The sequence below is a fragment of the Vespa crabro genome, chromosome 4, assembly GCF_910589235.1.
Source record: "Vespa crabro chromosome 4, iyVesCrab1.2, whole genome shotgun sequence".
Taxonomy (NCBI): domain Eukaryota; kingdom Metazoa; phylum Arthropoda; class Insecta; order Hymenoptera; family Vespidae; genus Vespa; species Vespa crabro.
Genome location: NC_060958.1, coordinates 2,305,725 through 2,323,224, shown reverse-complemented (window position 1 = coordinate 2,323,224; position 17,500 = coordinate 2,305,725).

The window sequence follows — 17,500 nt, the reverse complement described above, 5'->3', positions numbered from 1 at the left end:
TAATAATAATAATAATGATATCATTAATAGTAATAACAATAATAGTATTAATAATAACAACAAAAACCGAAATAACATGAATAACAATAACAATAGTAACAATAACAATAATAACAATAACAATAATAACAATAACAATAATAGTAATAATAATAATAATTATAATAATAATAATAATAACAATAATAACAATAATATTAATAATAATAACAATAATAACAATAATAATAATAATAACAATAATAATAATAATATTAAGAACAATAACAATTATAACAATAATAACAATAACAATAATATTAACATTAACAATAATAATAATGATAACAATATTAATAATAACAATAATAATAATAACAACATTAACAATAATATTAATAACAGTAACAATAATAACAAGAATAATAATAACAATATAATTATTAACAATAATAATAATAATAACAATAATAACAATTACAATAATAACAATAACTGTAATAACAATAACAATAAGAATAATAACAATAACAATAATAACAATAATAACAATAATAATAATAACAATAATGACAATAACAATAATACAATAACAATAATAACAATAATATTAACAATAATAACAATAATAATATTAATAATAATAACAAAAACAGTAATAACATGAATAACAATAACAATAGTAACAATAACAATAATAACAATAACAATAATAACAATAATAATAATAACAATAATACAATAACAATAATAACAATAATATTAATAACAATAACAATAATAAAAATAATAATGATAATAATAATGATATCATTATTAATAATAACAATAACAATATTAATAATAATAACAAAAACAGTAATAACATGAATAACATTAACAATAATAACAATATCAATAATAACAATAACAATAATAACAATAACGATAATAAGAATAATAACAAAAATAATAATAACGATAATCATAATAATAATAATAATGACAATATTAGTAATAACTATAATAATAATAATACTAATAAGATTAGCAATTATAACAATAATATCAATAACAATAATACCAATAATAATAACAATAACAATAATAACGATAATATTAACAATAATAACAACAATAACAATAATAACAATAACAATAGTAAGAATAATAATAATAATAATAAGAACAATATTAATTATTATATTAAAGACAAAAATAATAATAATACTAACATTAATAATATAAATAAGAAAAATAATAATAATATTAATAATAACAATAGCAAGAATAATAATAATAATAATAATAATATCGAAAATAGTAATAACAATAATAATATTAATAATAATAACAATATTAATAATATCAATAAGAATATTAATAATAATAACAACAATAATAATGACAATAATAATAATAACAATAATAACAATAATAATAATATCAATATCATTAATAACAATAACAATAATAACAATAACAATAATAACAATAATAATTATTATAATAAATATTTTAACTATAATAATAATAATAATATTAATAACAAAAACAATAATAACATGAGTAACAGTAACAATAATAACAATAACAATAATAACAATAATAAAAATAACAATAATTACAATAGTAAGAATAATAATAATACCAATATTAACTACGATAATAATAACAATATTAATATCATTAATAATAACAAAAATATCAATTATAATAATAACAATAATAATAATAATAATAATAACATTTATAATAATAACAATATTAACAATAACAATAGTAACAATAAAAATAGTAACAATAAAAATAATATCAATTACAATAATAACTATACCAATAATAACAATAACAATAACAATTATAACAATAACAATAATAACATTATTAATAATAACAATATTGCCAATACCCATAATTACAATAAAAATAATAATAATAATAACAGTATTAACCATAATAATAATAACAATAATAACAATAATAACTTTAATAATAATAATAATAATAATAACAATAATAATAATAACAATAACAATACTAACAATAATAAAACTAACAATAATAACAATAATAATAATAACAATAACAATAACGATAATAACAATTACAATAATAACAATAACAATAATAGCAATAATAAAAATAATAATAACAATATTAACTGTATTAATAATAATAATAATAATAATAATAACAAAAACAATAATAACATGAGTAACAGTAACAATATAAATAATAACAACACTAACAATAATGATAATATCAATAAAAATAATAACAAGAATAATAGTAACAATATTAATAATAACAATAAAAATAATAACAATAATAACAATAATAATAATAACAATAATAACAATAACTATAATACGATAACAATAATAACAATAATATTAATAACAATAACAATAATAACAATAATATTAATAACAATAACAATAATAAAAATAATAATGATAATAATAATGATATCATTATTAATAATAACAATAATAATAATAATAAATATAACAAAAACAGTAATAACATGAATAACAATAACAATAATAACAATAACAATAATAACAATAACAATAATAACAATTACAATAATAACAATAATAACAATAATAATAATAACAATAATCATAATAATAATAATAATGACAATATTAGTAATAACTATAATAATAATAATACTAATAAGATTAGCAATAATAACAATAATATCATTAACAATAATACCAATAATAATAACAATAACAATAATTACTATAATAATATCAATAATAACATCATCAACAATAATAACAATAATAATAATAAGAATAATAATAATAATACTAACATTAATAATATAAATAAGAAAAATAATAACAATATTAATAATATCAATAAGATTATTAATAATAATAACAACAATAATAATGACAATAATAATAATAACAAAAATAACAATAATAATAATAACAATAAAAATAATAACAATAACAATAATAACAATAACAATAATAACAATAATAATTATTATAATAAATATTTAAACTATAATAATAATAATAATAATAACAAAAACAATAATAACATGAGTAACAGTAACAATAATAACAATAACAATAATAACAATAATAAAAATAACAATAATTACAATAGTAATAATAATAATAATACCAATATTAACTACAATAATAATAACAATATTAATAACAATATTAATAACAAAAATATCAATTATAATAATAACAATAATAATAATAATAATAATAACATTTATAATAATAACAATATTAACAATAACAATAGTAACAATAACAATAGTAACAATAAAAATAATAACAATTACAATAATAACTATACCAATAATAACAATAACAATAAGAACGATAACAGTAATAACAATAACAATAACAATAATAACAATAATAATAATAACAATATAAATAGTAACAATAATAATAATAACAACACTAACAATAATATTAATATCAATAACAATAATAACAAGAATAATAGTAACAATATTAATAATAACAATAATAATAATAACAATAATAACAATAATAATAATAACAATAATAACAATAACAATAATACAATAACAATAATAACAATAATATTAATAAGAATAACAATAATAAAAATAATAATGATAATAATAATGATATCATTATTAATAATAACAATAATAATATTAATAATAATAACAAAAACAGTAATAACATGAATAACATTAACAATAGTAACAATAACAATAATAATAATAACAATAATAACAATAATAACAATAATAATAATAACAATAATCATAATAATAATAATAATGACAATATTAGTAATAACTATATTAATAATTATACTAATAAGATTAGCAATAATAACAATATTATCATTAACAATAATACCAATAATAATAACAATAACTATAATTACGATAATAATAACAATAATAACAACAATAACAATAATAACAATAACAATAATAAGAATAATAATAATAATAATAACAATATTAATTATTATATTAAGGACAATAATAATAATAAAACTAACATTAATAATATAAATAAAAAAAATAATAATAATATTAATAATAACAATAACAAGAATAATAATAATAATAATAATAATAATAATAATAATAATAATAATATCAAAATTAGTAATAACAATAATAATATTTATAATAATAACAATATTAATAATATCAATAAGATTATTAATAATAATAACAATAATAATAACGACAATAATAATAATAACAATAATAACAATAATAATAATAACAATAACAATAATAACGATAACAATAATAAAAATAATAATTATTATAATAAATATTTTAACTATAATAATAATAATAATAATAATAACAAAAACAATAATAACATGAGTAACAGTAACAATAATAACAATAACAATAATAACAATAATAAAAATAACAATAATTACAATAGTAATAATAATAATAATACCAATTTTAACTACAATAATAATAACAATATTAATAACAATAATAATAACAAAAATATAAATTATAATAATAACAATAATAATAATAATAATAATAACATTTATAATAATAACAATATTAACAATAACAATAGTAACAATAAAAATAACATCAATTACAATAATAACTATACCAATAATAACAATAACAATAATAACATTAACAATAATAACAATATTGCCAATACCCATAATTACAATAATAATAATAATAATAATAACAGTATCAACCATAATAATAATCATAATAACAATAATAATAATAACAATATAAACATTAACAATAATAATAATAACAATAACAATAATAACATGAGTAACAGTAACAATAGTAATAATAACAATAATAACATTAGCAGAAATAACAACAATAACAATAACAACAATAATAATAAAAAAATAATAATAATGAAAATAAAAATAATAAAAATAATAACATGAATAATAATATCAATAAAAATAATAACAATATTAACAATAACAATAGTGACAATAGCAATAATCTCAATAATAGTAATAATAATAATAAGAATAAAAATAATAATAATAATAACAATATTATCAATAATAATAATAACAATAATAATAGTAATATTAATAAGATAGATAATAATAACAACAGCAACAATAAAAATAGTAACAATAACAATAATATCAATAACAATAATAACTATACCAATAATAACAATAACTGTAAGAACAGTAACAGTAATAACAATAACAATAACAATAATAATAATAACAACACTAACAATAATATTATTATCAATAACAATAATAAAAAGAATAATAGTAACTGTATTAATAATAACAATAGTAATAATAGTAATAGAAACAATAATTATAATAACATTAATAATAATAACAATGATACAATAACAATAATAACAATAATAATAAGAACAATATTATTAATATCAATAAAAATAATAATATTAATAATAATAACAAAAACAATAATAACATGAGTAACAGTAACAATAGTAATAATAACAATAATAACAATAACAGTAATAACAACAATAACAATAATAACAATAATAATAAAAAAATAATAATAATGAAAATAAAAATAATAATAATAATAACATGAATAATAATATCAATAAAAATAATAACAATATTAACAATAACAATAGTAACAATAACAATAATCTCAATAATAGTAATAATAATAATAACAATAAAAATAATAATAATAATAATAATAACAATATTATCAATAACAATAATAACAATAATAATAGTAATAATAATAAGAGGAGAATAATAACAGAAGTAACAATAAAAATAGTAACAATAACAATAATATCAATAACAATAATAACTATACCAATAATAACAATAACTGTAAGAACAATAACAGTAATAACAATAACAATAACAATAATAGAAATAATAATAATATCAATATAAAAAATAACAATAATAATAATAACAACACTAACAATAATATTAATATCAATAACAATAATAAAAAGAATAATTGTAACTGTAGTAATAATAACAATAGTAATAATAACAATAGTAACAATAATAATAATAACAATAATAACAATAATAATAATAACAATAATAACAATAATAATAATAACAATAATAATAATAACAATATTAATATTAACAAAAATAATAATATCAATAATAATAATAAAAATAATAACACTAACAATAAGAACATTAATAGTAATAACAATAACAATAATAACAATAACAACAATAACATTAAAAACTATAATAATATTAATAATAATAACAATATTAATAATAACAATAATAATTATAATAATAATAACAATAACAATAATAACAATAATAATAATTATAATAATAATTTTAACTATAGTAATAATAATAATAATAATAATAATAATAATAAAAATAATATCAATTATAATAACAACAATAATAATTATAATAATAATAACATTTATTATAATAACAATATTAAAAATAACAATAGTAACAATAACAATAGTAACAATAAAAATAATATCAATTACAATAATAACTATAACAATAATAACAATAATAAAAATAACAATAATTACAATAGTAATAATAATAATAATACCAATATTAAATACAATCATAATAACAATATTAATAATAATAATAATAACAATAATGTCAATTATAATAATAAGAATATTAATAATAATAATAATAACATTTTTAATAATAACAATATTAAAAATAACAATAGTAACAATAGCAATAGTAACAATAAAAATAATATCAATTACAATAATAACTATAACAATAATAACAATAACAATAACATTAACAATAATAACAATATTGCCAATACCCATAATTAGTATAATAATAATAATAATAACAGTATTAACTATAATAATAATAACAATAATAACAATAATATCATTAATAATAATAATAATAATAATAACAATACTAATAACAATATTAACATTAACAATAATAATAATAACAATAACAATAATAACAATAATAAAACTAAAAATAATAACAATAATAATAATAACAATAATAACAATAACATTAAAAACATTAATAATAATAACAATAATAAAAATGCAATAATAACAATAATAATAAGAACAATATTAATAATTACAATAATAATAATAACAACATTAACAATAATATTAATAACAATAACAATAATAACAAGAATAATAATAACAGTAATAACAATAATAATAATAACAATAATAATAATAACATTATTAATATTAAAAAAAATATTAATATCAATAAAATAATAACAATAATAACACTAAAAATAATAACATGAATAGTAATAACAATAACAATAATAACAAAAACAACAATAACATTAAGAACTTTAATAATATTAATAATAATAACAATATTAATAATAATAATAATAATAATAATAATAATAACAATAATAATAATAACAATATTAATAATAACAATAAAAATAATAAAAATAATAATAATAACAATATTAATAATAACAATTGTAACAATAACAATAATAACAATAACAATAATATCAATTACAATAATAACTATACCAAAAATTACAATAACAATAATAATAAAAACAATAATAACATTAACAATAATAACAATATTGCCAATAACCATAATTACAATAATAATAATAATAATAATAATATCATTAAAAATAATAACAATAATAACATGAAGAACAATTTCAATAGTAACAATAACAATAATAACCATAACAATAATAGCAATAACAAAAATAACAAAAACATTAATAACAATAATAACAATAATAACAACAACAATAATACAATAACAATAATAACAATAATATTAATAACAATAACAATAATAAAAATTATCATAATAATAATAATAATGACAATATTAGTAATAACTATAATAATAATAATACTAATAAGATTAGCAATAATAACAATAATATAAATAACAATAATACCAATTATAATAACAATAACAATAATTACGATAATAATAACAATAATAACAACAATAACAATAATAACAATAACAATAGTAAGAATAATAATAATAATAAGAAGAAAAATATTAATTATTATATTAAAGACAATAATAATAATAATTCTAACATTAATAATATAAATAAGAAAAATAATAATAATATTATTAATAACAATAACATGAATAATAATAATAATAATAATAATAATATCAAAAATAGTAATAACAATAATAATATCAATAATAATAACAATATTAATAATATCAATAAGAATATTTATAATAATAACAACAATAATAATGACAATAATAATAATAACAATAATAACAATAAAAATAATAACAATAATAATAATTATTATAAATATTTTAACTATAATAATAATAATAATAATAACAAAAACAATAATAACATGAGTAACAGTAACAATAATTACAATAGTAATAATAATAATAATACCAATAATAAATACAATAATCATAACAATATTAATAAAAATAATAATAACAAAAATATCAATTATAATAATAACAATAATAATAATAATAATAATAACATTTATAATAATAACAATATTAACTATAACAATAGTAACAATAAAAATAATATCAATTACAATAACAAATATACCAATAATAACAATAACAATAAAAACAATAACAATAATAACATTAACAATAATAACAATATTGCCAATACCCATAATTACTATAATAATAATAATAATAATAACAGTATTAACTATAATAATAATTACAATAATAACAATAATAACATTAATAATAATAAAAATAATAATAACAATAATAATAATAACAACATTAACATTAACAATAATAATGATAACAATAACAATAATAACAATAATAAAACTAACAATAATAACAATAATAATAATAACAATAACAATAACGATAATAGCAATAACAATAATAGCAATAACAATAATAGCAATAATAATAATAATAATAACAATATTAACTTTATTAATAATAATAGTAATAATAATAATAACAAAGACAATAATAACATGAGTAACAGTAACAATAGTAACAATATCAATAATAACAATAACAGTAATAACAACAATAACAATAATAACAATAAAAATAAAAAAAAAATAATAATGAAAATAAAAATAATAATCATAATAACATGAAAAAATAATAACTATAGAAATAATAACAATATTAACAATAACAATAATAACAATAACAATAATCTCAATAATACTAATAATAATAATAAGAATAATATCAATAATAATAATAACAATAATAATAGTACTAATTATAAGATGGAGAATAATAACAATAGTAACAATTGCAATAGTAACAATAACAATAATATCAATAATAATAATAACAATATAAATAATAATAATAATAATAATAGTAACAATAACAATAATATTAATATCAATAACAATAATAAAAAGAGTAATAGTGACTATATTAATAATAACAATAATAATAATAACAATAATAACAATAACAATGATACAATAACAATAATAACAATAATAATAAGAAAAATATTAATAATATCAATAAAAATAATAATAAAAATAATAATAACAATAACAATAATAGTAATAATAATAATAATTATATTAATAATAATAATAACAAATATAACAAGAATATTATTAACAATAACAATAATAACAAAAATAACAATAACAATAATAATAACATTAACAATAATAATAATATTAACAATATTATTAATTACAATAAAAATAATATCAACATTAACAATAATATTAATAACAATAACAATAATAAGAAGAATAATAATAACAATACTATTAATAACAATAATAATAATAACATTAATAACAATAATAATAATAACAATAATAATAATAACAATTTTATTATTAACAAAAATAATAATATCAATAATAATAACAACAATAATAACACTAACAATAATAACATTAATAGTAATAACAATAACAACAATAATATTAAAAACTATAATAATATTAATAATAATAACAATATTAATAATAACAACAATAATAATAATAATAATAATAATAACAATAATAATAATAATAATATTAATCATAACAATTATAATAATAACAATAATAACAATAATATTAATAACAATAACAATAAAAACAATAATAATGATAATAATAATGATATCATTAATAGTAATAACAATAATAATATTAATAATAATAACAAAAACAGTAATAACATGATTAACAATAACAATAGTAACAATAACAATAATAACAATAACAATAATAACAATAATAACAATAATAACAATAATAAAAATAACAATAATAATAATAACAATATTAATATTTACAAAAATAATAATATCAATAATATTAATAACAAATATAACAATAACAATAATAACAATAGCAATAATAACAATAACAATAATAACAATAATAACAATAATAATAATAACAACATTAACTATAATAATAATCACAACAATAATAATAATAACAATAATATCAATAATAATAATAACAATAATAATAGTAATAACAATAATAAAAACAATAATAATATTAACAAAAATAATAATATCAATAATAATAATAACAATAATAACATGAAGAACATTAACATTAGTAACAATAACAATAATAACAATTACAATAATAACATTAATAACAATAATAATAATAAAAACAATATTAACTATAATAATAATAACAATAATTATAATAATAATAATAATAATATTAATAATAATTATAATAATATCAATAATAATAATAAAAATAATAACAACAATAATAAAAATAGTAATACTAGCAACAATAATAACAATAATAATAATAGCAATAATGATAATAATAATAACAATATTAACTATAATAATAGTAATAATAATAATATTAATAACAAAAACAATAATAACATGAGTAACAGTAACAATAGAACAATAAAAATAATAACAATAATAGTAATAATAATAATAATAATATAAATAATAATAATAATAATAATAATAACAATAATATCAATAATAATAATAACAATAATAATAGTAATAATAAAAAGGAGGAGAATAATAACAATAGTAACAATAACAATAGTAACAATAACAATAGTATCAATAACAATAATAACTATACCAATAATAACAATATCAAAAAGAACGATAACAGTATTAACAATAACAATAATAACAATAATAACAATAACAATAATATTAACATTAACAATAATAATAATAATAACAATATTAATAATAACAATAATAATATTATCAACACTAACAATAATATTAATATCAATAACAATAATAAAAAGAATAATAGTAACTGTATTAATAATAACAATAGTAATAATAACAATAGTAACAATAATAACAATAACAATAATATTAACATTAACAATAATAATAATATTAACAATATTAATAATAAGAACAATAATATAACAACATTAACAATAATATTAATAACAATAACTATAATAACAAGAATAATAATAACAATATTATTAATAACAATTATAATAATAACAATAAAAATAATAATAATAATAACAATAATAATAATAACAATATTAATACTAACAAAAATAATAATAACAATAATAATTATAATAATAATTATAATAATAATAATGATAACAATAATAACAATAATATTAATAATAATAACAATAATAACAATAATAATAATAATAACAATAATAACAATAATATTAATAACAATAACAATTATAACAATAATAACAATAACAATAATATTAACATTAACAATAATAATAATAATAACAATATTAATAATAACAATAATAATAATAACAACATTAACAATAATATTAATAACAATAACAATAATAACAAGAATTATAATAACGATATAATTAATAACAATAATAATAATAATAACAATAATAACAATTACAATAATAACAATAACTGTAATAACAATAACAATAAGAATAATAACAATAACAATAATAACAATAATAACAATAATAATAATAACAATAATGACAATAACTATAATACAATAACAATAATAACAATATTAATAACAACAATAACAATAAAAATATTAATAATAATAACAAAAACAGTAATAACTTGAATAACAATAACAATAGTAACAATAACAATAATAACAATAACAATAATAACAATAATAACAATAATAACAATAATAATAATAACAGTAATCATAATAATAATAATAACGACAATATTAGTAATAACTATAATAATAATATTACTAATAAGATTAGCAATAATAACAATAATATCATTAACAATAATACCAATAATAATAGCAATAACAATAATTACTATAATAATAACAATAATAACATCACCAACAATAATAACAATAACAATAATAAGAATAATAATAATAATACTAACATTAATAATATAAATAAGAAAAATAATAACAATATTAATAATATCAATAAGATTATTAATAATAATAACAACAATAATAATGACAATAATAATAATAACAATAATAACAATAATAATAATAACAATAAAAATAATAACATTAGCAATAATAACAATAACAATAATAACAATAATAATTATTATAATAAATATTTAAACTATAATAATAATAATAATAATAACAAAAACAATAATAACATGAGTAACAGTAACAATAATAACAATAACAATAATAACAATAATAAAAATAACAATAATTACAATAGTAATAATAATAATAATACCAATATTAACTACAATAATAATAACAATATTAATAACAATAATAATTACAAAAATATCAATTATAATAATAACAATAATAATAATAGTATTAATAATAACATTTATAATAGTAACAATATTAACAATAACAATAGTAACAATAACAATAATCTCAATAATAATAATAATAATAATAACAATAAAAATAATAATAATACTAATAATAACAATATTATCAATAATAATAATAACAATAATAATATTAATAATAATAAGATGGAGAATAATAACAACAGTAACAATAAAAATAGTAACAATAACAATAATATCAATAACAATAATAACTATACCAATAATAACAATAACTGTAAGAACAATAACAGTAATAACTATAACAATAACAACAATAAGAATAATAATAATATCAATATAAAAAATAACAATAATAATAATATCAACACTAACAATAATATTAATATCAATAACAATAATAAAAAGAATAATTGTAACTGTATTAATAATAACAATAGTAATAATAACAATAGTAACAATAATAATAATAACAATAATAACAATAACAATGATACAATAACAATAATAACAATAATAATAAGAACAATATTAATAATATCAATAAAAATAATAATATTAATAATAATAACAATAACAATAATAGTAATAATAATAATAATTATAATAATAATAATAATAACAAATATAACAAGAATATTATAAACAATAACAATAATAACAATAATAACAATAACAATAATATTAACATTAACGATAATAATAATATTAACAATATTTATAAGAAGAACAATAATATAACAACACTAACAATAATATTAATAACAATAACAATAATAACAAGAGTAATAATAACAATATTATTAATAACAGTAATAATAATAACAATAATAACAATAATAATATTAACAAAAATAATAATATCAATAATATTATTGACAATAATAACCCTAACAATAATAACATTAAGAGAAATAACAATAACAACAATAACATTAAAAACTATAATAATATTAATAATAATAACAATATTAATAATAACAATAATAATAATAATAATAATAATAACAATAATAATAATAATAATATTAATAACAACAATTATAATAATAACAATAATAACAATAATATTAATAACAATAACAATAATAACAATATTTATAATAATAATAATTATATCATTAATAGTAATAACAATAATAGTATTAATAATAATAATAAAAACCGTAATAACATGAATAACAATAACAATAGTAACAATAACAATAATAACAATAACAATAATAACAATAACAATAATAATAATAATAACAATAATAATAATAACAGTAATCATAATAATAATAAAAATGACAATATTAGTAATAACTATAATAATAATAATACTAATAAGATTAGCAATAATAACAATAATATCATTAACAATAATACCAATAATAATAACAATAACAATAATTACGATAATAATAACAATAATAACATCATTAACAATAATAACAATAACAATAATAAGAATAATTATAATAATACTAACATTAATAATATAAATAAGTAAAATAATAATTATATTAATAATAACAATATCAAGAATAATAATAATAATAATAATAATAATAATAATATAAAAAATAGTAATAACAATAATAATATTAATAATAATAACAATATTAATAATATCAATAAGATTATTAATAATAATAACAACAATAATAATGACAATAATAATAATAACAGTAATAACAATAATAATAATAACAATAACAATAATAACAATAACAATAATAACAATAACAATAATAACAATAACAATAATAACAATAATAATTTTTATAATAAATATTTTAACTATAATAATAATAATAATAATAATAACAAAAACAATAATAACATGAGTAACAGTAACAATAGTAATAATAACAATAATAACAATAACAGTAATAACAACAATAACAATAATAACAATAATAATAAAAAAATAATAATAATGAAAATAAAAATAATAACAATAATAACATGAATAATAATATCAATAAAAATAATAACAATATTAACAATAATAATAGTAACAATAACAATAATCTCAATAATAGTAATAATAATAATAAAATAAAAACAATAATAATAATACTAATAACAATAAAAATAATAATAATAATAATAATAACAATATTATCAATAATAATAATAACAATATTAATAGTAATAATACTATGATGGAGAATAATAACAACAGTAACAATAACAATAGTAACAATAACAATAATATCAATAACAATAATAACTATACCAATAATAACAATAACTGTAAGAACAATAACAGTAATAACAATAACAATAACAATAATAAAAATAATAATAATATCAATATAAAAAATAACAATAATAATAATAACAAAACTAACAATAATATTAATATCAATAACAATAATAAAAAGAATAATAGTAACTGTATTAATAATAACAATAGTAATAATAACAATAGTAACAATAATAATAATAACAATAATAACAATAACAATGATACAATACCAATAATAACAATAATAACAATAACAATAATATTAACATTAAAAATAATAATAATATTAACAATATTAATAATAAGAACAATAATATAACAACATTAACAATAATATTAATAACATTAACAATAATAACAAGAATAATAATAACAATATTATTAATAACAATTATAATAATAACAATAATAACAATAATAATAATAACACTAATAATAATAACAATATTAATTTTAACAAAAATAATAATATCAATAATAATAATAACAATAATAACACTAACAATAATAACATTAATAGTAATAACAATAACAACTATAATATTAAAAACAATAATAATATTAATAATAATAACCATATTAATAATAACAATAATAATAATAATAATAATAATAATAATAATAACAACAATAATAATAATAATATTAATAATAACAATTATAATAATAACAATAATAACAATAATATTAATAACAATAAGAATAATAACAATAATAATAATAATAATAATGATATCATTAATAGTAATAACAATAATAGTAATAATAATAATAACAAAAACCGTAATAACATGAATAACAATAACAATAGTAACAATAAAAATAATAACAATAACAATAATAACAATAACAATAAAAACAATAACAATAATAATAATAATAACAATAATAATAATAACAGTAATCATAATAATAATAATAATGACGATATTAGTAATAACTATAATAAGAATAATACTAATAAGATTAGCAATAATAACAATAATATCATTAACGATAATACCAATAATAATAAAAATAACAATAATTACGATAATAATAACAATAATAACATCATTAACAATAATGACAATAACAATAATAAGAATAATAATAATAATAATAACATTAATAATATAAATAAGAAAAATAATAATAATATTAATAATAACAATAACAAGAATAATAATAATAATAATAATAATAATAATAATAATATCAAATATAGTAATAACAATAATAATTTTAATAATAATAACAATATTAATAATATCAATAAGATTATTAATAATAATAACAACAATAATAATGACAATAATAATAATAATAATAATAACAATCATAATAATAACAATAACAATAATAACAATAACAATAATAACAATAATAATTATTATAATAAATATTTTAACTATAATAATACTAATAATAATAATAATAACAAAAACAATAATAACATGAGTAACAGTAACAATAATAACAATAACAATAATTACAATAATAAAAATAACAATAATTACAATAGTAATAATAATAATAATAACAATATTAACTACAATAATAATAACAATATTAATAACAATAATAATAACAAAAATATCAATTATAATAATAACAATAATAATAATAATAATAATAACATTTATAATAATAACAATATTAACAATAACAATAGTAGCAATAACAATAGTAACAATAAAAATAATATCAATTACAATAATAACTATACCAATAATAACAATAACAATAATAACATTAACAATAATAGCAATATTGCCAATACCCATAATTACAATAATAATAATAATAATAATAACAGTATCAACCATAAACATAATAACAATAATAACAATAATAACATTAATAATAATAATAATAATTATAACAATAATAACAATAACAATAGCAACAATAACAATTATTATAATAAATATTTTAACTATAATAATAATAATAATAATAATAACAAAAACAATAATAACATGAGTAACAGTAACAATAATAACAATAACAATAATAACAATAATAAAAATGACAATAATTACAATATTAATAATAATAATAATACCAATATAAACTACAATAATAATAACAATATTAATAACAATAATAATAACAAAAATATCAATTATAATAATAACAATAATAATAATAATAATAATAACATTTATAATAATAACAATATTAACAATAACAATAGTAACAATAAAAATAATATCAATTACAATAATAACTATACCAATAATAACAATAACAATAATAACATTAACAATAATAACAATACTGCCAATACCCATAATTACAATAATAATAATAATAATAATAACAGTATCAACCATAATAATAATAACAATAATAACAATAATAACATTAATAATATTAATAATAATAATAATAACACTAATAATAATAACAATATAAACATTAACAATAATAATAATAACAATAACAATAATAACAATAATAAAACTAACAAAAATAACAATAATAATTATAACAATAACAATAACGATAATAACAATAACAATAATAACAATAACAATAATAGCAATAAAAATAATAATAATAACAAAAACAATAATAGCAATAATAATAATAATAATGACAATATTAACTAT